Source organism: Ranitomeya imitator, chromosome 2 (assembly GCF_032444005.1).
Source record: "Ranitomeya imitator isolate aRanImi1 chromosome 2, aRanImi1.pri, whole genome shotgun sequence".
NCBI classification, from domain to species: Eukaryota; Metazoa; Chordata; class Amphibia; order Anura; family Dendrobatidae; genus Ranitomeya; species Ranitomeya imitator.
The window spans coordinates 342,659,523-342,683,864 of NC_091283.1; the positions used below are offsets into that span (position 1 = coordinate 342,659,523).

General features: G+C 48.2%; 1 protein-coding gene across 2 annotated transcripts in view; it reads right to left on the reverse strand.

Moving 5' to 3' along the window:
• The window catches only part of LOC138663693 (zinc finger protein 665-like), a 67,576-nt gene extending 48,225 nt beyond the window's left edge, over nucleotides 1-19,351 (reverse strand). Inside the window, exon 1 of one of the 2 annotated variants that reach the window (XM_069749991.1) lies at nucleotides 19,273-19,351. The gene's annotated coding sequence lies outside the window, so the exon portion shown is untranslated. The remainder of the gene's footprint in view (nucleotides 1-19,272) is intronic. The other variant, XM_069749989.1, reaches the window with a different exon arrangement.
• Nucleotides 19,352-24,342: the final 4,991 nt, after the last annotated feature.

Below are 24,342 nucleotides of genomic sequence, written 5' to 3' on the forward strand. Positions count from 1 at the left end.
CCAACGATCAGGCCTCTGCTGGGAGATCGTTGGTCATGGGGAATGATCAGGACCTTTTTTTGGTCGCTGATCATCCGCTGTCATCGCTGGATCGGCGTGTGTGACGCCGATCCAGCGGTGTTCACTTGTAACCAGGGTAAATATCGGGTTACTAAGCGCAGGGCCGTGCTTAGTAACCCGATATTTACCCTGGTTACCATTGTAAAAGTTAAAAAAAAAAAAAAAAAAAAAAAAACAGTACATACTCACATTCTGATGTCTGTCACGTCCCCCAGCGTCCACAGGGTTAAAACTGCTTTCGGCAGGAGCGCTGCTAATGCACGCGCTCCGGCCGAGAGCTTCCGCACTGACTGTGTGAGCGCCGGCCGTAAAGCAGAGCACAGCGGTGACGTCAGGAGAGGAATAACTTGGACGGCTTCATTAGAAATACAAGATCACAGCTGGCGTCCACAAGTAGCATTTACTCTCTACTACGTCAAAGGTGGTCATGGGAAGGGACACGGGTTTAGCAAAATGGTCAGCAGACATTCCGGGCTTTGGGGTGGGGGACTTCCTTGATGCCACTACGGTACAAAGAAAGATCCTGACATATAGTAGCTATATGGACATGGCCCTATTGATATTGCATAGGGCCTATATTACCCCATACTTACAATCTAAGATGTCTCCTTCAACTCTCTATTTTTGCTCCAAATGTAAAACACGAAATACAGATATATACCATCATCTTTGGAGCTGTTCAAAGATTCAGGAGGTGTGTGGCATTGTGCATAATGAGCTGCAGGGATTGTGTGGGATTAGCTTTCCACTCACACCACAGTGGGCTATTTTTAACATCTTAGAAGAAACACAACATAAACTACCTAAACATATTAAGGCTACCCTCACAATCTGGGCTTCGGCAACCAGAAAAAGTATATTACAACACTGGTTGAGTCCGGTGGTTCCACCACAGTCTCTTATACAGGCTAAGATTATGTTCCTATTCAAAATGGAGTGGATGGATGCATTGACCAGCAAAGAAAGGTTGTCCAGTAAATTTCTAAGTACATGGTCTTTATTTATTCCGTCTCTCCCATTGGGGGTTAAGGAAAAGCTACGAGCTCACTTTGAAAATACCCAATGGTATCTAATGCAGCAAATAGGTGGTCACACACCAATTCCATAACACAACTCAAATATTCGGTGCACGCAGAGAAGGGTTGGGGAGGGATTTGGGAGGGTTAGGGTTGTGGGGACTGGTTATCGCTACGTGATAAGTCTAACTATATTGTTTATATGCTTGTTATCTTTAAAGTATTAAAAAGAATTAAAAAAAAAAAAAAGAATCAACAACAAGTGGAACACAATTGTGAAGTTGATCGAAATTTATTGGTTATTTTAAATTTTTCGGAAATTCCAAAAACTGAAAAGTGGGGCGCGCAGTATTATTCGGCCCCGTTACTTTCAGTGCAGCAAACTCACTCCAGAAGTTCATTGTGGATCTCTGAATGATCCAATGTTGTAGTAAATGCCTAATGATGATAAATATAATCCACCTGTGTGTAAATGCACTTGCTCTGTGATAGTCTCAGGGTTCTGTGTGAAGCACAGAGAGCATCATGAAGACCAAGGAACACAACAGGCAGATCCAAGATACTGTTGTGGATAAGTGTAAGGGCCCCGTCACACTTAGCGACGCTAAAGCGATCCCGACAACGATACGACCTGTCAGGGATCGTTGCTGCGTCGCTGTGTGGTCGCTGGTGAGATGTCAAACAGTGAGATCTTCCCAACGATGCAGCAGCGATGCGGCGACCTGTAGCGACCTGTACAACGATGTCGTTGTGACCCTGTCACATGGCAGCTATTATGACGATTCAGACCTCGATGAGGGACGTCCTGTGTGACGTTGTAGTCGCACAGGCGTGCATTTGCGTTGCCTTTTCCGCGCCCATTCAGTTCCGATTGGTGGTCACTACTGCGTTCTGATTGGTGGCGGCCTTGCCTTATGAGGCGACACAATAGCCCTTCTGTCCTATGTTCCTGACCGCGTGGTGGTTTGTAGATTAAGGAAAAATGAAAACGCATTTGAGACCCCAAACGATACCTACCGTGCACAAAATATAGGTGTCAGAAGAACCGTTGAAGAATAGATAAATCGAAGAGGAGTCGCAGGCCGGAGAACTCTACATCGATCTGCAAACCACCACGCGGTCAGGAACAAAAGATGGAAGGGCTACTATGTCGCCTTCTGTTGAAGGCATGACCCCCAATCAGAACGCAGTAGCGACCACCAATCGGAGCGGAGGGGTGGGGAAAAGGCAACGCAAATGCACGTCTATGTGTCGGTGTCTGAGTCGTCAACGAAGTCGTTGGTAAGGTGTCAAACACAGCGATGTGTGCTGCCCAGCGGGACCTCAACGATCAAAAAAGGTCCAGGCCATTCCGACACGACCAGCGATCTCACAGCAGGAGCCTGGTCGCTGCTACGTGTCAAACATAGCGAGATCGCTACTGAGGTCGCTGATGCGTCACAAAACTTGTGACTCAGCAGTGATCTCGCTAGCGACTTCGCTTAGTGTGAAGTAGCCTTAAAGCCGGATTTGGATACAATATGATTTCCAAAACTTTACACATCCCAAGGAGCACTGTGCAAGCGATCAGGGCCAGCTCTAGGTTTTTGAGGGCCCCGGGCGAAAGAGTCGCAGAGTCCCCTTTAACACATACCATGATTTATGATCGCATATAACACAGCCATGTAGTATATAACACAGCCTACGTAGTATATAACACAGCCACGTAGCATATAACACAGCCATGTAGTATATAGCACAGCCCACGTAGTATATAGCACAGCCCACCTAGCATATAACAGCCCATATAGTATATAGCACAGCCACATATTATATAAACACAGCCCACGTAGTATGAAACACGGCCCATGTAGTATATAGAACAGCCATGTAGTATATAGCTCAGCCCACGTAGCAATAACAGCCCATATAGTATATAGCACAGCCCACGTAGCATATAACAGCCCATATAGTATATAACACAGCCATGTAGTATATAGCACAGACATGTAGTATACAGCACAGCCCCCTTCCCCCAAGAATGGCCCCATAGTCCAGTACTCACTGTTATAGTTACACAAAAAAAGCACTCCTCACCTCTCAATGTGCCCGTGCTGCTCCCTGCTACAGTCTTGGCGGCTGCCGTCATCGCGCACCTGCAGTGGCAGTTTCAGAGGCAGAGTGGGGAATGATGGGAGAGAGAGCGTCAGGTGACGCTCTCTCCTACATCATTTGCTTTGAACTTCACCGGCCTGTATAGTTCAATGCGGTGGCGGGGGAGTTGGCGCTGGCGACAGGCGGGCCCCCCTGCCTCACAGAGGCCCCATAGCGGCTGCATGATGTGCCGCTAGCTGGGGGCCCCTGGGGGAGCGGGGACACTAGGCAGCTGCCTGCCCCTAACGCCGGCCCTGAATGGGCCCCCCTTTCTTGCCAGGGCCCTGGCACTTGCCCGGGTACGCCGGGTGCTGACGCCGGCCCTGCAAGCGATCATATTGAAATGGAAGGAGTATCATACCACTGCAAATCTACCAAGACCCGGCCGTCCCTCTAAACTTTCATCTCAAACAAGGAGAAGACTGGTCAGAGTTGCAGCCAAGAGGCCCATGATCACTCTGGATGAACTGCAGAGATCTACACCTGAGGTGGGACAGTTTGTCCATAGGACAAAAATCAGTTGTACACTGCACAAATCTGGCCTTTATGGAAGAGTGGCAAGAAGAAAGCCATTTCTCAAACATATCCATAAAAAGTGTCATTTAAGGTTTGCAACAAGCCACCTGGGAGACACACCAAACATGTGGAAGAAGGTGCTCTGGTCAGATAAAACCAAAATCGAACATTTTGGCAACTATGCCAAACAATATGTTTGGCGTAAAGGCAACACAGCTCATCACCCTGAACACACCATCCCCTCTGTCAAACATGGTGGCCTGCTTTTCTTCAGCAGGGAGAGGAAAGATGGTTAAAATTGATGGGAAGATGGATGGAGCCAAATACAGGACCATTCTTGAAAACCTGTTTGAGTCTGCAAAAGACCTGAGACTGGGACAGAGATTTGCCTTCCAACAAGACAATGATCCCAAACATAAAGCAAAATCTACAATGGAATGGTTCCCAAATAAACGTATGCAGGTGTTAGAATGGCCAATTCAAAGTCCAGACCTCGATACAATCGAGAATCTGTGGAAAGAGTTAAAAACTGCTGTTCACAAACTATCCACATCAAACCTCACTGAGCTCGAGCTGTTTGCCATGGAAGAATGGGCAAGAATTTCAGTATCTCGATGTACAAAACTGACAGAGACATACCCCAAGTGACTAGCAGCTGTAATTGCAGCTAAAGACAGCGCAACAAAGTATTAACTTAAGAGGCCGAATAATATTGCACGCCCCACTTTTCAGTTTTTGATTTTCCACAAAAATTTAAATTAACCAATGAATTTTGTTTGAAGCATGATATGTGGGAAAAGGTTGAAAAGTTCCAGGGAGCCGAATACTTTCGCAAGGCAATCAATATATATATTATATACAGTATCTATCCTGGTCTTCCCATATGTATCCATCCTGACTCCCCGTGCCCCATATGTATCCATCGTGGCCCCTCATATGTATCCATTCTGGACCTTTTTTCCTGCCCCTTATATACCCATCCTGGCTTCACGGACAGAAAACAGACAGAAAGACAAACACAGACAGACAGAAGATTCTTCTTACCTTCCTACGCTCCCGACGGCATCCTCCTCCTCCTCTGCAGGTCCGGCGCACAGATAGTAAAATGGCCGCCGACATAGAGGCCGGCGGATGATATACGCACACGTGCCAGTATCGATCGGGATGTGTGACGCCACGGTTCAGGTAATGACTGCCTGCACGTGCCCCTGCCCTTTCTCTGTGCCTTTAAAGGGCCCGTGACCCTAAAAACCGCAGACTTTTTTTTTCCGCCTCCTCTCCTTCCCACTGCCAAGGGCCCACCGGGGATTTCCCTGATGCCCTGCCAGGCCAGTCCGACCCTGTTGGTATTGCTGCGCAGAGATTCTCTGCTTGGCAATACATTTCAATCTCTCTCTCTGTAAAAAGGATCGCTCTGCTGCTGAAAAGTGTTAAATAGTGCAATGCCTTGGACAAGGTATGAAAACATTAGATATTTCATGAAAACTTGTAGCCTGTAGCACCACAATCCCTGCTAAAGAAAGACGACAACTAAACGTAAGTTTTATCCCTGATCCCTGCCCAATCCTTGTTCATCCACCCCAATCCTCACATCCACCCCAATCCCCACATCCACCCCAATCCCCCCTTCCCCCTCTTTTTACCCCCTCCACCCCCATTTGTGCCGCCACCGTGCGCACATTTAGTAGCCGCTGAGCATTGATTGGTGACGCAGTTCACCGATCAACGCTCGCGCTCGCTTTTTTTTTCCTCACCCCCATTGCGCCAACGCCGTACACACATCCCGCAGCCGCCAAACTTTGATAAGTGACACAGTTCACTTATCAGAGTTTGTGCCTGCCGTTTTCCTTTTTTTTTTTTTTTTTCACCCCCCCTTTGCACCACCTGACTACAACCGTACGTTTTGATCACTGATCCCTGCCCAATCCCCACATCCACCCCCATCTCCCTTCCCCCTCTTTTTACCCCACTTTGCACCTCCTTCCGTGCGCCCATTTAACAGCCGCCGAGCGTTGATTGGTGGCGCAGTTCACCGATCAACTCTCACGCTCGCTTTTTTTCCCTCAGCCCCATTGCGCAACCTCCGTACACACATCCAGCAGCCGCCAAACTTTGATAAGTGACACAGTTCTCTTATCAGAGTTTGTGCCTGCCGTTTTCTTTTTCACCCCCCCCTTGCCCGACCCTCGTGCGCACATCAAGCAGCGGCCAAACTTTGATAAGTGAAACAGTTCACTTATCAGAGCTGGGCCTGCTGTTTTAGACAGTTTTACTTTTTTTGTCATCTCCGTGCGCACATCCAGCAGCCGCCGAATTTTGATAAGTGACGCAAGTTCACTTATCAGAGCTAGGGCCTGCTGTTTTAGACTTCTTTTTACAGGTTTTTATTTCTCCTTTTAGCGTTTTCTTTTCAGATAATAGTTTGCACAAATCACTATCCCCCCACACATACAGTTATCAATAAAGTGCACCCAAACACCATATTCACACAAAAATGTCCCGCTCGTCCCAACAGCGCTATTCATTGGAGGAGGCATATGCTTTCCTTGCCTCCGACACTGATAGCGAGGGAGAGGATCCCACTTTTCTGATTCTTCATCCTCTTCTTCATCCTCCTCCTCATCTTCCTCCTCGGGTCCTGCGGAACCGCCACGCAGATGCCCCAGTACAGAAGATGAGGCAGCCCCCACCATTCCTGAACCAGCGCTCCCCACTGCGGACCCCATATGGACCTCGCCCCCCGAAAATTACAATCCACTGATTCCCGATTTTGTGGCAGAATCAGGAATCAAGTTTGACACCGCCAGCCTCAAAGAAGCAGACTTTTTCAAAGTCTTTTTCTCTGAGGATTTTATTAACCTCATGGTGGAGCAAACTAATTTGTATGCTCGTCAATTTTTGGAGCAAAACCCCGGTACATCATTTTTCAACTTGTCTCCTGTAGACGCAGTTGAAATGATGCAGTTTTGGGGCCTGTCCTCCACATGGGGATCGTGAAGAAGCCAGAAATTCAGCAATATTGGAGTGTAGATATCTTATATAACACTCCAGTGTTCCGAATGGTCATGGTTCGGAAGCGTTTTGAGGCCATCCATAAGTTCCTGCATTATTCCGATAATGCACAGTGTCCCGCACGAGATGACCCCAACTTTGACCGTCTGTTCAAAGTTCGGCCGGTCATCGAACACTTCAACAAAAAGTTTTCTGAAGTGTATGTGCCCAAAAGGGACATCTGCGTGAATGAGTCCTTGGTCCATTTTAAGGAGCGGCTCGGATTCCGTCAATACCTGCCCAACAAAAGGGCCAGGTACGGAATCAAACTCTACAAGCTGTGTGAGTGCCTCAGGGTACATCCACAGGTTTAGAGTGTATGAAGGGAAGGACAGCAGGATTGAACCCCCTGAGTGTCCTCCTGTCCTGGGAGTGAGTGGGAAGATCGTGTGGGATTTGGTGCACCCACTGTTGGATAAAGGTTATCACCTCTACACTGACAACTTTTATACCAGCATCCCACTCTACAAATCCCTCTCTGCGCGAGAATTTACTTTACAGGAGAGAGAGGGAGAGAGGGAGAGAGAGGGGAGAGAGAGGGGAGAGAGAGGGGAGAGAGAGAGAGGAGAGGAGAGGAGAGGAGAGGAGAGGAGAGGAGAGGAGAGGAGAGGAGAGGAGAGGAGAGGAGAGGAGAGGAGAGGAGAGAGAGAGAGAGAGAGAGAGAGAAAAAAAAAAAAAAAAAATCCCATTGTCTTTGCATTGGGTTTCGTGTTTCGGTCGATCCTCGACTTTTCGCCATAATCGGCCGATTTCACTCGACTCGACTTTTGAGATAGTCGGGTTTCGCGAAACCCGGCTCGACCCTAAAAAAGTCAAGGTCGCTCAACCCTACTCCATACCGTTCATTATTGCCCCATAGATGCTCCATATACAACTGTGCTATATAGAATGCTCTGCACCGTTCATTATTGCCCCATAGATGCTCCTTATAAAGCTGTGCCACATATAATGCTCTGCACCGTTCATTATGGCCCCATAGATGCTCCTTATAATGCTGTGCCATATAGAATGCTCTGCACCGTTGATTATGGCCCCATAGATGCTCCTTATAAAGCTGTGCCATATATGCTCTGCACCTTTGATTATGGCCCCATAAATGCTCCTTATAATGCTGTGCCATATATGCTCTGCACCTTTGATTATGGCCCCATAGATGCTCCTTATAATGCTGTGCCATATATGCTCTGCACCTTTGATTATGGCCCCATAGATGCCCCTTATAATGCTGTGCCATATATGCTCTGCACCGTTGATTATGGCCCCATAGATGCTCCTTATAATGCTGTGCCATATATAATGCTCTGCACCTTTGATTATGGCCCCATAGGTGCTCCTTATAATGCTGTGCCATATATGCTCTGCACCTTTGATTATGGCCCCATAGGTGCTCCTTATAATGTTGTGCCATATAGAATGCGGCTGCAATAAAAAAAAAAAAAATCACATACTCACCTCTCTTCTCAGGACGCCGGCGCTTTCAATAATTACCTGCTCCTCTGCGGCTCCGTCTCCAGCACTGACGCTCAGCAGAGGGCGCGCACTGACTACGTCACAGGGCCCTCTAACCTGAGCGTCACTGCTAGAGGACGCTGGAGACGCAGCCGCACCGGAGCGAGGAGCAGGTAATTATAGCGCTGCGCTCCCCTTACCTGCTGCGGCGCGGTCCCTGCAGTCCCTGGCTTCTCCAGCGCTGCAGCTTCTTCCTGTAATTGAGCGGTCACATGGCACCGATTATTTACAGCAATGAATATGCGGCTCCTCCCCTATGGGGGTGGAGCCGCCTATTCATTTCTGTAATGAGCGGTGCCATGTGACCGCTCAGTACAGGAAGAAGCTGCAGCGCCGGAGAAGCCAGGGACTGCAGGGACCGCGCCGCAGCAGGTAAGTATGACTACACAGCCCCCGCTCCCCCTCCCCTGCCGACACCCGGGTATATGACTCGAGTATAAGCCGAGAGGGGGACTTTCAGCCCAAAAAAATGGGCTGAAAATCTCGGCTTATACTCGAGTATATACGGTAAGTTCCTTAGGGGGTACAGTTTCCAAAATGGGGTCACTTGTGGGGGGTTTCTACTGTTTAGGCACATCAGTGGCTCTGCAAATGGAACATGATGCCCGCAAAACATTCCATCAAAGTCTGCATTCCAAAACGTCACTACTTACCTTTCGAGCCCCAACGTGTGCCCAAACAGTAGTTCCTCCCCACATATGAGGTATCAGTGTACACAGGACAAATTGGACAACAACTTTTGGGGTCCAATTTCTCCTTTTACCCTTGAGAAAATAAAAAGATTATTGCTCAAAGATCATTTTTGTGACTAAAGTTAAATGTTCATTTTTTCCTTCCATGTTGCTTTTGCTGTTGTGAAACACCTGAAGGGTTAATAAACTTCTTGAATGTGGTTTTGTGCACCTTGAGGGGTGCAGTTTTTAGAATGGTGTCACTTTGGGGTATTTTCTGCCATATAGACCCCTCAAAAGGTTTTTGTAAATTTGGTTGTAAAAATGAGAAATTGCTGGTTAAATTTTAACCCTTATAACTTCATAGAAAAAAAAAAATTGGTTTCCAAAATTGTGCTGATGTAAAGTAGACATGTGGGAAATGTTATTTATTAACTATATTGTGTCACATAACTCTCTGGTTTAACAGAATAAAAATTCAAAGTTGGAAAATTGCAAAATTTTTAAAATTTGACAAATTTCCGTTTTTTTCACAAATAAACGCAAGTTATATCGAAGAAATTTTAGCACTATCATGAAGTACAATATGTTACAAGAAAACAACCTCAGAATCGCTAAGATCCGTTGAAGCGTTTCGGAGTTATAACCTCATAAAGGGACAGTGGTCAGAAATGTAAAAATTGGCCTGGTCATTAACGTGCAAAACCACCCTTGGGGGTAAAGGGGTTAAGCATCCTGAAGGTGTGAAAATGACTTCTGCAAAGTATATAGAGTTTCTGACTGACAACTTTCTTCCATGGTATAAAAATCAGAAACGTGCCTTCAGGAACAAAATCATCTTCATGCATGACAATGCGCCATCTCATGCTGCAAAGAATACCTCTGAGTCATTGGCTGCTGTGGGCATAAAAGGAGATAAACTCATGGTGTGGCCACCATCTTCCCCTGACCTCAACCCTATAGAGAACCTTTGGAGTATCATCAAGCAAAAGATCTACGAGGGTGGGAGGCAGTTCACATCAAAACAGCAGCTCTGGGAGGCTATTCTGACTTCATGCAAAGAAATACAAGCAGAAACTCTCCAAAAACTCACAAGTTTAATGGATGCAAAAATTGTGAAGGTGATACCAAAGAAGGGTCCTATGTTAACATGTAACTTGGCCTGTTAGGAGGTTTTGGAGTTAAATAGCTTTCTTGTTCAGTGAATGTGACCTCCTAATGCTGCAAATTCCACAAATGAGCATTTTCAGTTCTTTAAGGCTATGTGCACACATTCAGGATTTCTTGCATAAATTTCCTGAGCAAAACCGGACATTTTCTGCAAGAAATCCGCATATGTTCTTCTCGCGATTTTGTCGCATTTTTTGCGTGTTTTTGACGCATTTTTCCGGAGCTTCCCAATGCATTAAATAGCGGGAAAAACGTGAAAAATCCGCAAAATTAAAAAACATGATGCATTTTTTACCGCGCTGCATTTTTTTCCGCGTGCACAAAAATTGCGGAATGCATTCTAAATGATGGGATGCGTTTTTATAGCGAAAAAACGCAAAAAAACCCGAAAAATCCACAACGTGTGCACACAGCCTAAAACATATCAAATGTTTAGAAATTCTACTGTGCCTAATAATTTGGAACAGTGCATTTTTTTGAGTTTTTATTCATTTTGGAGATTATACTGTTATCATTGGGAGGTTTCTTCAATAACATTCGATGTATACTCTAACGAGTGATGACTTTTATGAGACTGACTGTCATTTGCACCGACCATTTAGGAAAATCCGAGAAAAATGTAATTTGCATAATAATTTGGAACATGGTGTAGAAAAAAATGGTATCACTAAAAATGTCACTTTGTTCTTCAAAGAATGTGGCCCCCCAAATTCAAATGTTTTCTATATACGGCCCATATATCTAGCCGAGTTTGAGATCCCTGATATAAAGTATGCCTATGGAGGTGCATTATACTAGAGAGGCCTATGGGGAATGCATTATATTATAGTGAGGACTATCTGGTGCATTATACTATATGGAGGCTATTTAGGGGCCATCATACAGTGTCGGAGCCATCAAACAGTTTGGGGTCTACTAAGGGGTCAGGATACTGTGTGGGTGGTACTATACAGTGAGGGAGCATTATACTGTGTATTAGAGAGCATCATACTGTGCATAGGGGAGCTGTGCAGGGGGAGACTTGGGACATTATTAAATGTAAAGTAGGCACTTATTGTTATACTAGATGGTGGCCCGATTCTAACGCATTGGGTATTCTAGAATATGCATGTCCACTTAGAATATTGCCCAGCTACGTAGTATATTGCACAGCCCACGTAGTATATTGCACAGCCCACGTAGTATATTGCACAGCCCACGTAGTATATTGCACAGCCCACGTAGTATATTGCACAGCCCACGTAGTATATTGCACAGCCCACGTAGTATATTGCACAGCCCACGTAGTATATTGCACAGCCCACGTAGTATATTGCCCAGCCACGTAGTATATTGCCCAGCCACGTAGTATATTGCCCAGCCACGTAGTATATTGCCCAGCCACGTAGTATACAGCACAGAGCCACGTAGTATACAGCACAGAGCCACGTAGTATACAGGTCCTTCTCAAAAAATTAGCATATAGTGTTAAATTTCATTATTTACCGTAATGTAATGATTACAATTAAACTTTCATATATTATAGATTCATTATCCACCAACTGAAATTTGTCAGGTCTTTTATTGTTTTAATACTGATGATTTTGGCATACAACTCCTGATAACCCAAAAAACCTGTCTCAATAAATTAGCATATTTCACCCATCCAATCAAATAAAAGTGTTTTTTAATAACAAACAAAAAAACCATCAAATAATATTGTTCAGTTATGCACTCAATACTTGGTCGGGAATCCTTTGGCAGAAATGACTGCTTCAATGCGGCGTGGCATGGAGGCAATCAGCTTGTGACACTGCTGAGATGTTATGGAGGCCCAGGATGCTTCAATAGCGGCCTTAAGCTCATCCAGAGTGTTGGGTCTTGCGTCTCTCAACTTTCTCATCACAATATCCCACAGATTCTCTATGGGGTTCAGGTCAGGAGAGTTGGCAGGCCAATTGAGCACAGTAATACCATGGTCAGTAAACCATTTACCAGTGGTTTTGGCACTGTGAGCAGGTGCCAGGTCGTGCTGAAAAATGAAATCTTCATCTCCATAAAGCATTTCAGCCGATGGAAGCATGAAGTGCTCCAAAATCTAATGATAGCTAGCTGCATTGACCCTGCCCTTGATGAAACACAGTGGACCAACACCAGCAGCTGACATGGCACCCCACACCATCACTGACTGTGGGTACTTGACACTGGACTTCAGGCATTTTGGCATTTCCTTCTCCCCAGTCTTCCTCCAGACTCTGGCACCTTGATTTCCGAATGACATGCAAAATTTGCTTTCATCAGAAAAAAGTACCTGGGACCACTTAGCAACAGTCCAGTGCTGCTTCTCTGTAGCCCAGGTCAGGCGCCTCTGCCGCTGTTTATGGTTCAAAAGTGGCTTTACCTGGGGAATGCGGCACCTGTAGCCCATTTACTGCTTCCTCAGGTTCCCCAAGGTCTGGAATCGGTCCTTCTCCACAATCTTCCTCAGGGTCCGGTCTCCTCTTCTCGTTGTACAGCGTTTTCTGCCACATTGTTTCCTTCCAACAGACTTACCATTGAGGTGCCTTGATACAGCACTCTGGGAACAGCCTATTTGTTGAGAAATTTCTTTCTGGGTCTTACCCTCTTGCTTGAGGGTGTCAATGATGGCCTTCTTGACATCTGTCAGGTCGCTAGTCTTACCCATGATGGGGGTTTTGAGTAATGAACCAGGCAGGGAGTTTATAAAAGCCTCAGGTATCTTTTGCATGTGTTTAGAGTTAATTAGTTGATTCAGAAGATTAGGGTAATAGGTCGTTAAAGGCCCCATCACACATAGCGACGCTGCAGCGATACCGACAACGATCCGGATCGCTGCAGCGTCGCTGTTTGGTCGCTGGAGAGCTGTCACACAGACCGCTCTCCAGCGACCAACGATCCCGAGGTCCCCGGTAACCAGGGTAAACATCGGGTAACTAAGCGCAGGGCCGCGCTTAGTAACCCGATGTTTACCCTGGTTACCATCGTTAAAGTAAAAAAAAACAAACGCTACATACTTACCTACCGCTGTCTGTCCCTGGCGCTCTGCTTCTCTGGTCTGGCTGTGAGCACAGCGGCCGGAAAGCAGAGCGGTGACGTCACCGCTCTGCTTTCCGGCTGACCGGCGCTCACAGCCAGACCAGAGAAGCAGAGCGCCGAGGACAGACAGCGATAGGTAAGTATGTAGCGTTTGTTTTTTTACTTTTAGGATGGTAACCAGGGTAAACATCGGGTTACTAAGCGCGGCCCTGCGCTTAGTTACCCGATGTTTACCCTGGTTACCAGCGAAGACATCGCTGAATCAGCGTTACACACGCCGATTCAGCGATGTCAGCGGGACCTCAACGATCAAAAAATGGCCCAGGCCATTCCGACACGACCAGCGATCTCACAGCAGAGGGCTGATCGCTGGTACGTGTCACACATAGCGAGATCGCTGCTGAGATCGCTGTTGCGTCACAAAACTTGTGACTCAGCAGCGATCTCACTAGCGATCTCGCTATGTGTGACGGGGCCTTTAGAGAACCTTTTCTTGATATGCTAATTTTTTGAGACAGGTTTTTTGGGTTATCAGGAGTTGTATGCCAAAATCATCAGTATTAAAACAATAAAAGACCTGACAAATTTCAGTTGGTGGATAATGAATCTATAATATATGAAAGTTTAATTGTAATCATTACATTATGGTAAATAATGAAATTTAACACTATATGCTAATTTTTTGAAAAGGACCTATACAGCACAGAGCCACGTAGTATACAGCACAGAGCCACGTAGTATACAGCACAGAGCCACATAGTACTGTATATTGCCCAGAGCGACGTAGTATATTGCCCAGCCACGTAGTATATTGCCCAGCTACGTAGTATACAGCACAGAGCCACGTAGTAGATTGCCCAGTCACGTAGTATATAGCACAGCCCACATAGTATATAACACTGCCTATGTAGTACACAGCACAGAGCCACGCGGTATGTAACACAGCCCACGTAGTATACAGCAGTGTGGGCACCATATCCCTGTTAAAAAAAATAATTAACCTTAAAAAAAAGTTATATACTCACCTCTTGGGATCCAGCGGAGCTCCGGCGATAGGCGCGCAGCTGCCGCCATCTTCCATTCCCAGGATGCATTGCGAAATTACCCAGATGACTTAGCATAGGCAGAAGCAATAGTAAAAAGTTGGGGACACACAGGGTTAATAGCCGCGGTAACGGAGTGCGTTACCCGCGGCATAACGCAGTCCGTTACCGCCGGCATTAACCCTGTGTTAGCGGTGACCGGAGGGGAGTATGCGGGCGCCGGGCAGTGACTGCGGGAAGTAAGGAGCGGCCATTTTCTTCCGGACTGTGCCCGTCGCTGAATATCCGTGACAGACAGAAGGACAGACGGAAGTGACCCTTAGACAATTATATAGTAGCTGGGGGAAGGCAGTACTGTGAGAACATTATACTGTGAGTAGGGGGATGGCAGTACTGTGGGAACATTACCCTGTGTGTGGGGGATGGCGGTACTGTGGGTACATTATCCTGTGTGTGGGGGATGGCAGTACTGTGGGTACATTATACTGTGAGTAGGGGGATGGCAGTACTGTGGGTACATTATACTGTGTGTGGGGGATGGCGGAACTGTGGGAACATTATACTGTGTGTGGTTGATGGCGGTACTGTGGGAACATTATACTGTGTGTGGGGGGATGGCAGTACTGTGGGAACATTATACTGTGTGTGGGGGGATGGCAGTACTGTGGGAACATTATACTGTGTGTGGTTGATGGCGGTACTGTGGGAACATTATACTGTGTGTGGGGGGATGGCAGTACTGTGGGAACATTATACTGTGAGTAGGGGGATGGCGGTACTTTGGGTACATTATACTGTGTGTGGGGGGATGGCAGTACTGTGGGTACATTATACTGTGTGTGGGGGATGGCGGTACTGTGGGTACATTATACTGTGTGTGGGGGATGGCGGTACTGTGGGAACATTATACTGTGTGTGGGGGATGGCGGTACTGTGGGTACATTATACTGTGTGTCGGAGATGGTGGTACTGTGGGTACATTATACTGTGTGTGGGGGATGGCGGTACTGTGGGAATATTATACTGTGTGTGGTTGATGGCGGTACATTATACTGTGTGTGGGGGATGGCGGTACTGTGGGTACATTATACTGTGTGTGGGGGTGGTGGTACTGTGGGAACATAATACTGTGTGTGGGGGGATGGCAGTACTGTGGGAACATTATACTGTGAGTAGGGGGATGGCGGTACTTTGGGTACATTATACTGTGTGTGGGGGGATGGCAGTACTGTGGGTACATTATACTGTGTGTGGGGGATGGCGGTACTGTGGGTACATTATACTGTGTGTGGGGGATGGCGGTACTGTGGGAACATTATACTGTGTGTGGGGGATGGCGGTACTGTGGGTACATTATACTGTGTGTCGGAGATGGTGGTACTGTGGGTACATTATACTGTGTGTGGGGGATGGCGGTACTGTGGGAACATTATACTGTGTGTGGTTGATGGCGGTACATTATACTGTGTGTGGGGGATGGCGGTACTGTGGGTACATTATACTGTGTGTGGGGGTGGTGGTACTGTGGGAACATAATACTGTGTGTGGTTGATGGCGGTACTGTGGGTACATTATCCTGTGTGTGGTTGATGGCGGTACTGTGGGTACATTATACTGTGTGTGGGGGATGGCAGTACTGTGGGTACATTATACTGTGTGTGGGGGATGGCGGTACTGTGGGTACATTATACTGTGTGTGGGGGATGGCGGTACTGTGGGTACATTATACTGTGTGTGGTTGATGGCGGTACTGTGGGTACATTATACTGTGTGTGGGGGATGGCGGTACTTTGGGAACATTATACTGTGTGTGGTTGATGGCGGTACTGTGGGAACATTATACTGTGTGTGGGGGATGGCGGTACTGTGGGTACATTATACTGTGTGTGGGGGATGGCGGTACTGTGGGTACATTATACTGTGTGTGGGGGATGGCGGTACTGTGGGTACATTATACTGTGTGTCGGAGATGGTGGTACTGCGGGTACATTATACTGTGTGTGGGAGATGGCGGTACTGTGGGTACATTATACTGTATGTGGGGGATGGCGGTACTGTGGGAACATTATACTGTGTGTGGTTGATGGCGGTACTGTGGGTACATTATCCTGTGTGTGGTTGATGGCGGTACTGTGGGTACATTATACTGTGTGTCGGGGATGGCAGTACTGTGGGTACATTATACTGTGTGTGGGGGATGGCGGTACTGTGGGTACATTATACTGTGTGTGGGGATGGCGGTACTGTGGGTACATTATACTGTGTGTGGGGGATGGCGGTACTGTGGGTACATTATACTGTGTGTGGTTGATGGCGGTACTGTGGGTACATTATACTGTGTGTGGGGGATGGCGGTACTGTGGGAACATTATACTGTGTGTGGTTGATGGCGGTACTGTGGGAACATTATACTGTGTGTGGTTGATGGCGGTACTGTGGGTACATTATACTGTGTGTGGGGGATGGCGGTACTGTGGGAACATAATACTGTGTGTGGTTGATGGCGGTACTGTGGGTACATTATACTGTGTGTGGTTGATGGCGGTACTGTGGGTACATAATACTGTGTTTGGGGGATGGCGGTACTGTGGGTACATTATACTGTGTGTGGAAGATGGCGGTACTGTGGGTACATTATCCTGTGTGTGGTTGATGGCGGTACTGTGGGAACATTATACTGTGTGTGGGAGATGGCGGAACTGTGGGTACATTATACTGTGTGTGGTTGATGGCAGTACTGTGGGTACATTATACTGTGTGTGGGGGATGGCGGTACTGTGGGAACATTACACTGTGTGTGGTGGATGGCGGTACTGTGGGTACATTATACTGTGTGTGGTGGATGGCGGTACTGTGGGTACATTATACTGTGTGTGGTGGATGGCGGTACTGTGGGAACATTATACTGTGTGTGGGGGATGGCGGTACAATATACTGTGTGTGGTGGATGGCGGTACTGTGGGTACATTATACTGTGTGTGTGGGGGATGGCGGTACTGTGGGAACATTATACTGTGTGTGGGGGATGGCGGTACTGTAGGTACATTATACTGTGTGTGGTTGATGGCGATACTGTGATTACATTATACTGTGTGTGGTTGATGGTGGTACTGTGGGTACATTATACTGTGTGTGGGGGATGGCGGTACAATATACTGTGTGTGGTGGATGGCGGTACTGTGGGAACATTATACTGTGTGTGGGGGATGGCGGTACAATATACTGTGTGTGGTGGATGGCGGTACTGTGGGTACATTATACTGTGTGTGTGGGGGATGGCGGTACTGTGGGAACATTATACTGTGTGTGGTTGATGGCGGTACTGTGGGTACATTATACTGTGTGTGGGGGATGGCGGTACAATATACTGTGTGTGGTGGATGGCGGTACTGTGGGAACATTATACTGTGTGTGGGGGATGGCGGTACAATATACTGTGTGTGGTGGATGGCGGTACTGTGGGTACATTATACTGTGTGTGTGGGGGATGGCGGTACTGTAGGTACATTATACTGTGTGTGTGGGGGATGGCGGTACTGTGGGAACATTATACTGTGTGTGGGGGATGGCGGTACTGTGGGAACATTATACTGTGTGTGGGGGATGGCGGTACTGTAGGTACATTATACTGTGTGTGGGGGATGGCGGTACTGTGGGTACATTATACTGTGTGTGGGGGATGGCGGTACTGTGGGAACATTATACTGTGTGTGGGGGATGGCGGTACTGTGGGAACATTATACTGTGTGTGGGGGGTGGCGGTACTGTGGGAATATTATACTGTGTGTGGTTGATGGCGGTACTGTGGGTACATTATACTGTGTGTGGGGGATGGCGGTACTGTGGGTACATTATACTGTGTGTGGGGGATGGCGGTACTGTGGGAACATTATACTGTGTGTGGGGGATGGCGGTACTGTGGGAACATTATACTGTGTGTGGGGGATGGCGGTACTGTGGGAACATTATACTGTGTGTGGGGGATGGCGGTACTGTGGGAACATTATACTGTGTGTGGGGGATGGCGGTACTGTGTGAACATTATACTGTGTGTGGGGGGTGGCGGTACTGTGGGAATATTATACTGTGTGTGGTTGATGGCGGTACTGTGGGTACATTATACTGTGTGTGGGGGATGGCGGTACTGTGGGTACATTATACTGTGTGTGGGGGATGGCGGTACTGTGGGAACATTATACTGTGTGTGGGGGATGGCGGTACTGTGGGAACATTATACTGTGTGTGGGGGATGGCGGTACTGTGGGAACATTATACTGTGTGTGGTTGATGGCGGTACTGTGGGTACATTATACTGTGTGTGGGGGATGGCGGTACTGTGGGTACATTATACTGTGTGTGGGGGATGGCGGTACTGTGGGAACATTATACTGTGTGTGGGGGATGGCGGTACTGTGGGAACATTATACTGTGTGTGGGGGATGGCGGTACTGTGGGAACATTATACTGTGTGTGGGGGGTGGCGGTACTGTGGGAATATTATACTGTGTGGGGGATGGCAGTACTGTGGGAACATTACACTGTGTGTGGGTGATGGCGGTACTGTGGGTACATTATACTGTGTGTGGGTGATGGCGGTACTGTGGGTACATTATACTGTGTGTGGTTGATGGCGGTACTGTGGGTACATTACACTGTGTGTGGGTGATGGCGGTACTGTGGGTACATTATACTGTGTGTGGTGGATGGCGGTACTGTGGGTACATTATACTGTGTGTGGGTGATGGCGGTACTGTGGGTACATTATACTGTGTGTGGTTGATGGCGGTACTATGGGAACATTATACTGTGTTTGGGGGGCATCATATACACTGCATAAGGGGCATATTGGGGGCATTACACCGTGTGGGGCCAGAATGGGGCTCTGTACTATGAGAACAATCCCTTCCCTCACTTCCTGTCTTCCATAGTTGGGTCGTATCTATTACAGGAAACAGAACAGAAACGTTATGATTCTTATAAAGTGGCAACAAAAACCCCAAAGGAGTCTCCGTGGTGAAGGGGTTAATGTGCCCGCCCGCCCAGTAGTGGGGAATCCCCAGCACCCACCTGCAGAGCCGCACTCCACATATAGCCCAGGTCCTATACACAGAGTGGAGCTGCTCCTGTGTGAGGGGATGATGATGTCACAGGAAGGGGCGGGGCCTCTCCCTCAGTGCAGAGCAGACCCCGCCCAGACCAGGAAGCAGCAGTTGTGCTGAGGCAGCTGGAGATGAGGCTTCTCTATGCTGACAGTGAGGAGGGAGGAGCACTGCGGCCCCATGGAGATGTGTGGAGATGGGAAGGATGGCTTTCTGGTTTTATATATGGGGCTCAGGGCGCAGTCTGACTGTGTGCCGTAATTATCGGATGTAGATCAGACTGTAATGTTAGGACTGGCCGGCAGCTCTGCCGACTCCAGTGCGACAGCTGTATAGAAATACAAGAAGCTGTCACTCTCCAGTCGGGAGAGCTGCCGGCCAGTCCGACCATCGCATTTCAATCTAAGCTCAATTTATATGGCCGCCTGACAGCGCCCTACATGGGCGGACATCTACTCCGGGGGGCCCTGGGCGGACATCTACTCCGGGGGGCCCCTGCAGGGCGGCTAATAATGAGGGCAATCTGGCCAGTTTATCCGGCTCCGGGGGCCCGTGGCCAGATTGCCCTCATATGCAGCGGACAGGGAGCAATCCCTGCAGCTCCGCTGCCTGCAAGAGAGAATGGTTCCTTCCTGCCCATGCTTCCTGTATCACACAGGACGCTGCCAGCGATGAAAGTGCAGATTCAGGATACCGTGCGCAGAGGTGAGGTGGGTATGCAGAGAGGTGAATGGTGCTGTGTGTGTGTGTATGCAAAGAGGTGAATGGTGCTGTGTGTGTATGCAGAGAGGTGAATGGTGCTGTGTGTGTATGCAGAGAGGTGAATGGTGCTGTGTGTGTGCAGAGAGGTGAATGGTGCTGTGTGTGTATGCAGAGAGGTGAATGGTGCTGTGTGTGTGTGCAGAGAGGTGAATGGTGCTGTGTGTGTGTGCAGAGAGCTGAATGGTGCTGTGTGTGTATGCAGAGAGGTGAATGGTTGTGTGTGTGTATGCAGAGAGGTGAATGGTGCTGTGTGTGTGTGTATGCAAAGAGGTGAGTGGTGCTATGTGTGTATGCAGAGAGGTGAATGGTGCTGTGTGTGTGTGTGCAGAGAGGTGAATGGTGCTGTGTGTGTGCAGAGAGGTGAATGGTGCTGTGTGTGTGTGCAGAGAGGTGAATGGTGCTGTGTGTGTGTGCAGAGAGGTGAATGGTGCTGTGTGTGTGTGCAGAGAGGTGAATGGTGCTGTGTGTGTGTGCAGAGAGGTGAATGGTGCTGTGTGTGTATGCAGAGAGGTGAATGGTGCTGTGTGTGTGTGTGCAGAGAGGTGAATGGTGCTGTGTGTGTGTGCAGAGAGGTGAATGGTGCTGTGTGTGTGCAGAGAGCTGAATGGTGCTGTGTGTGTATGCAGAGAGGTGAATGGTTGTGTGTGTGTATGCAGAGAGGTGAATGGTGCTGTGTGTGGATACAGAGAGGTGAATGGTGCTGTGTATGTGTATGAAGAGAGGTGAATGGTGCTGTATGTGTATGCAGAGAGGTGAATGGTGCTGTGTGTGTGTATGCAGAGAGGTGAATGGTGCTGTGTGTGTGCAGAGAGGTGAATGGTGCTGTGTGTGTATGCAGAGAGGTGAATGGTGCTGTGTGTGTATGCAGAGAGGTGAATGGTGCTGTGTGTGTGTGTGCAGAGAGGTGAATGGTGCTGTGTGTGCAGAGAGATGAATGGTGCTGTGTGTGTATGCAGAGGTGAATGGTGCTGTGTGTGTATGCAGAGAGGTGAATGGTGCTGTGTGTGTGTGTGCAGAGAGGTGAATGGTGCTGTGTGTGTGTGCAGAGAGGTGAATGGTGCTGTGTGTGTATGCAGAGAGCTGAATGGTGCTGTGTGTGTATGCAGAGAGGTGAATGGTTGTGTGTGTGTGTATGCAGAGAGGTGAATGGTGCTGTGTGTGTGTATGCAGAGAGGTGAATGGTGCTGTGTGTGTATGAAGAGAGGTGAATGGTGCTGTGTGTGTGTGCAGAGAGGTGAATGGTGCTGTGTGTGTATGCAGAGAGGTGAATGGTGCTGTGTGTGTATGCAGAGAGGTGAATGGTAGTGTATGTGTATGCAGAGAGGTGAATGGTGCTGTGTGTGTATGCAGAGGTGAATGGTGCTGTGTGTGTATGCAGAGAGGTGAATGGTGCTGTGTGTGTATGAAGAGGTGAATGGTGCTGTGTGTGTGTGCAGAGAGGTGAATGGTGCTGTATGTGTATGCAGGGAGGTGAATGGTTGTGTGTGTGTATGCAGAGAGGTGAATGGTGCTGTGTGTGTATGCAGAGAGGTGAATGGTGCTGTGTGTGTGGATACAGAGAGGTGAATGGTGCTGTGTATGTGTATGAAGAGAGGTGAATGGTGCTGTGTGTGTGTATGCAGAGAGGTGAATGGTGCTGTATGTGTATGCAGGGAGGTGAATGGTTGTGTGTGTGTGTGTGCAGAGAGGTGAATGGTGCTGTGTGTGTATGCAGAGAGGTGAATGGTGCTGTGTGTGTGTATGCAGAGAGGTGAATGGTGCTGTGTGTGTGTATGAAGAGGTGAATGGTGCTGTGTGTGTGTGCAGAGAGGTGAATGGTGCTGTGTGTATGCAGAGAGGTGACTGGTGCTGTGTGTGTGTATGAAGAGAGGTGAATGGTGCTGTGTGTGTGTATGCAGAGAGGTGAATGGTGCTGTGTATGTGTATGCATGCAGAGAGGTGAATGGTGCTGTGTGTGTGTGTATGCAGAGAGGTGGATGGTGCTGTGTGTGTGTATGCAGAGAGGTGAATGGTGCTGTGTGTGTGTGCAGAGAGGTGAATGGTTGTGCGTGTGTGCAGAGAGGTGAATGGTGCTGTGTGTGTATGCAGAGAGGTGAATGGTGCTGTGTGTATGCAGAGAGGTGAATGATGCTGTGTGTATGTTTATGCAGAGAGGTGAATGGTGCTGTGTGTGTATGCAGAGAGGTGAATGGTGCTGTGTGTGTATGCAGAGAGGTGAATGGTTGTGTGTGTGTGTGCAGAGAGGTGAATGGTGCTGTGTGTGTGTATGCAGAGAGGTGAATGGTGCTGTGTGTGTGTATGCAGGGAGGGGAATGGTGCTGTGTATGTGTATGCAGAGAGGTGAATGGTGCTGTGTGTGTGTATGCAGAGAGGTGAATGGTGCTGTGTATGCAGAGAGGTGAATAGTGCTGTGTGTGTGCAGAGAGGTGAATGGTGCTGTGTGTGTGTGTGTGTGCAGAGAGGTGAATGGTTCTGTGTGTATGCAGAGAGGTGAATGGTTGTGTGTGTATGTGTATGCAGAGAGGTGAATGGTTGTGTGTGTATGTGTATGCAGAGAGGTGAATGGTGCTCTGTGTATGCAGAGAAGGGAATGGTTGTGTGTGTATGTGTATGCAGAGAGGTGAATGGTGGTGTATGTGTATGCAGAGAGGTCAATGGTTGTGTGTGTATGCAGAGAGGTGAATGGTGCTGTCTGTTTGTATGCAGAGAGTTGAATGGTTGTGTGTGTATGCAGAGAGGTGAATGGTGCTGGGTGTGTGTCGGAGGAGAGAGCAATGATGAGGCAGAAGGCAATGATTGGGTTGAAGGAGAGGGCAATGATGGGGCAGAAGACAATAAATGGGATGACAGAGAGGGCAATGATGGAGGCGATGGGGCAAAAGGCAATGATTGGGTTGACAGAGTGTTAGGGCTAGCGGAACGCACCAAATAATATCTATGAGGTGCATTCACAGCTCAGGGTCTGCCGTGCAGAGATGGAACCTGCTTCTGAGTAATGGCAGATAAATGCTTGCTCACACGTGGGTTAGACCTCACCCAGTGTGACTGGAAGCAAACTCTTGCTTCACAGAGTTGCTTAAATGAACGCTGTGCCCTGTTAATAGATGGTGCAGCTGGTGGGATTCCTATGATCCACCCCCTCTATGCTGGTGATTGGACTTGCTCTGAACCTTGGTGGCTTTTGAGCCTGAGGACGCCTTGAGTCAGATGCAGAGTCCAAGAGGGAGTTCACACCCTATACTGACCGGTTGTCAGGACTAACTAAAGATTTACCACACAGAGTGCGTACAGCGCTGCTCTGGCGGATGCCACTAACCACCCTAACTATGGTTAGGAAAGCGCAATGGTTGCGCACGGCGCCGCACTGGCGGTGGCTACTAATTGACGCTGTAATTCGTATCTAGTGCTGGATGGCACAATCTGGCGCTAGGTAGCTCAATCACCCAATTACTTTCAACAACACTAGGTGTGGGAATGATTAAGGAGCTTTTACCAGTTTCAGTCATACATCCACACACGATTTCAGATTTATACTAGCACGTGGCTGAGCGCCCATGCCAACCTTTTATAGCTGTAACCTTTCGAGACCTTCCTAGTGATCCAATCGGAAACGCTACAGGACCTGAGCATGCGACCCCTGACCTCCAAAAAGAGGTCGTCCCGTGGGTATGCTCAGTAGAAGAAAAGCAGGACTTAGTCTCTGGAACGTCTGCTCACCACTGATCAATGCTGGTTACAAAGGCTGAGCCTGGAAAGGCAGCTGTAACCAAATGCACAGTATCTGCTTGAGCCAGATGCTGGGATTGACGTCTCTGCTGAGCAGGCTCCACTGTGGCTGGTGGAGAATTGTAGACTGCAGCGGACATGGTTCAAGATTCCCCCTGTTCAGCAGCGGGAACTCGACACCTAACATTACCCCCCTCCTTGGGCATCACTACGCTTGAAAGCAGCAATGAGCTGAGGGGCCCGAACATGCTCAATAGGCTCCCAGGACCTGACCTCTGGGCCATGACCCTTCAATCTACCAAATAGAATTTTTTGCCACGTACCACCTTACACCCAATGATAGCATTCACCTCGTAATCGTCCGTGGACGAACCCGATGTCCCGGCAGATGACTCGGAAAACCAGGATATGTGAACGGGTTTTAGGAGGGACACATGAAAGATGTTGGTGATATCTAGGCGTGGAGGAAGAGCCAACCGGTAGACCACAGGATTAACTTGTTCCAGGACCTTGAAGGGGCCTATGTAGCGAGGCTTAAACTTAGTGGACT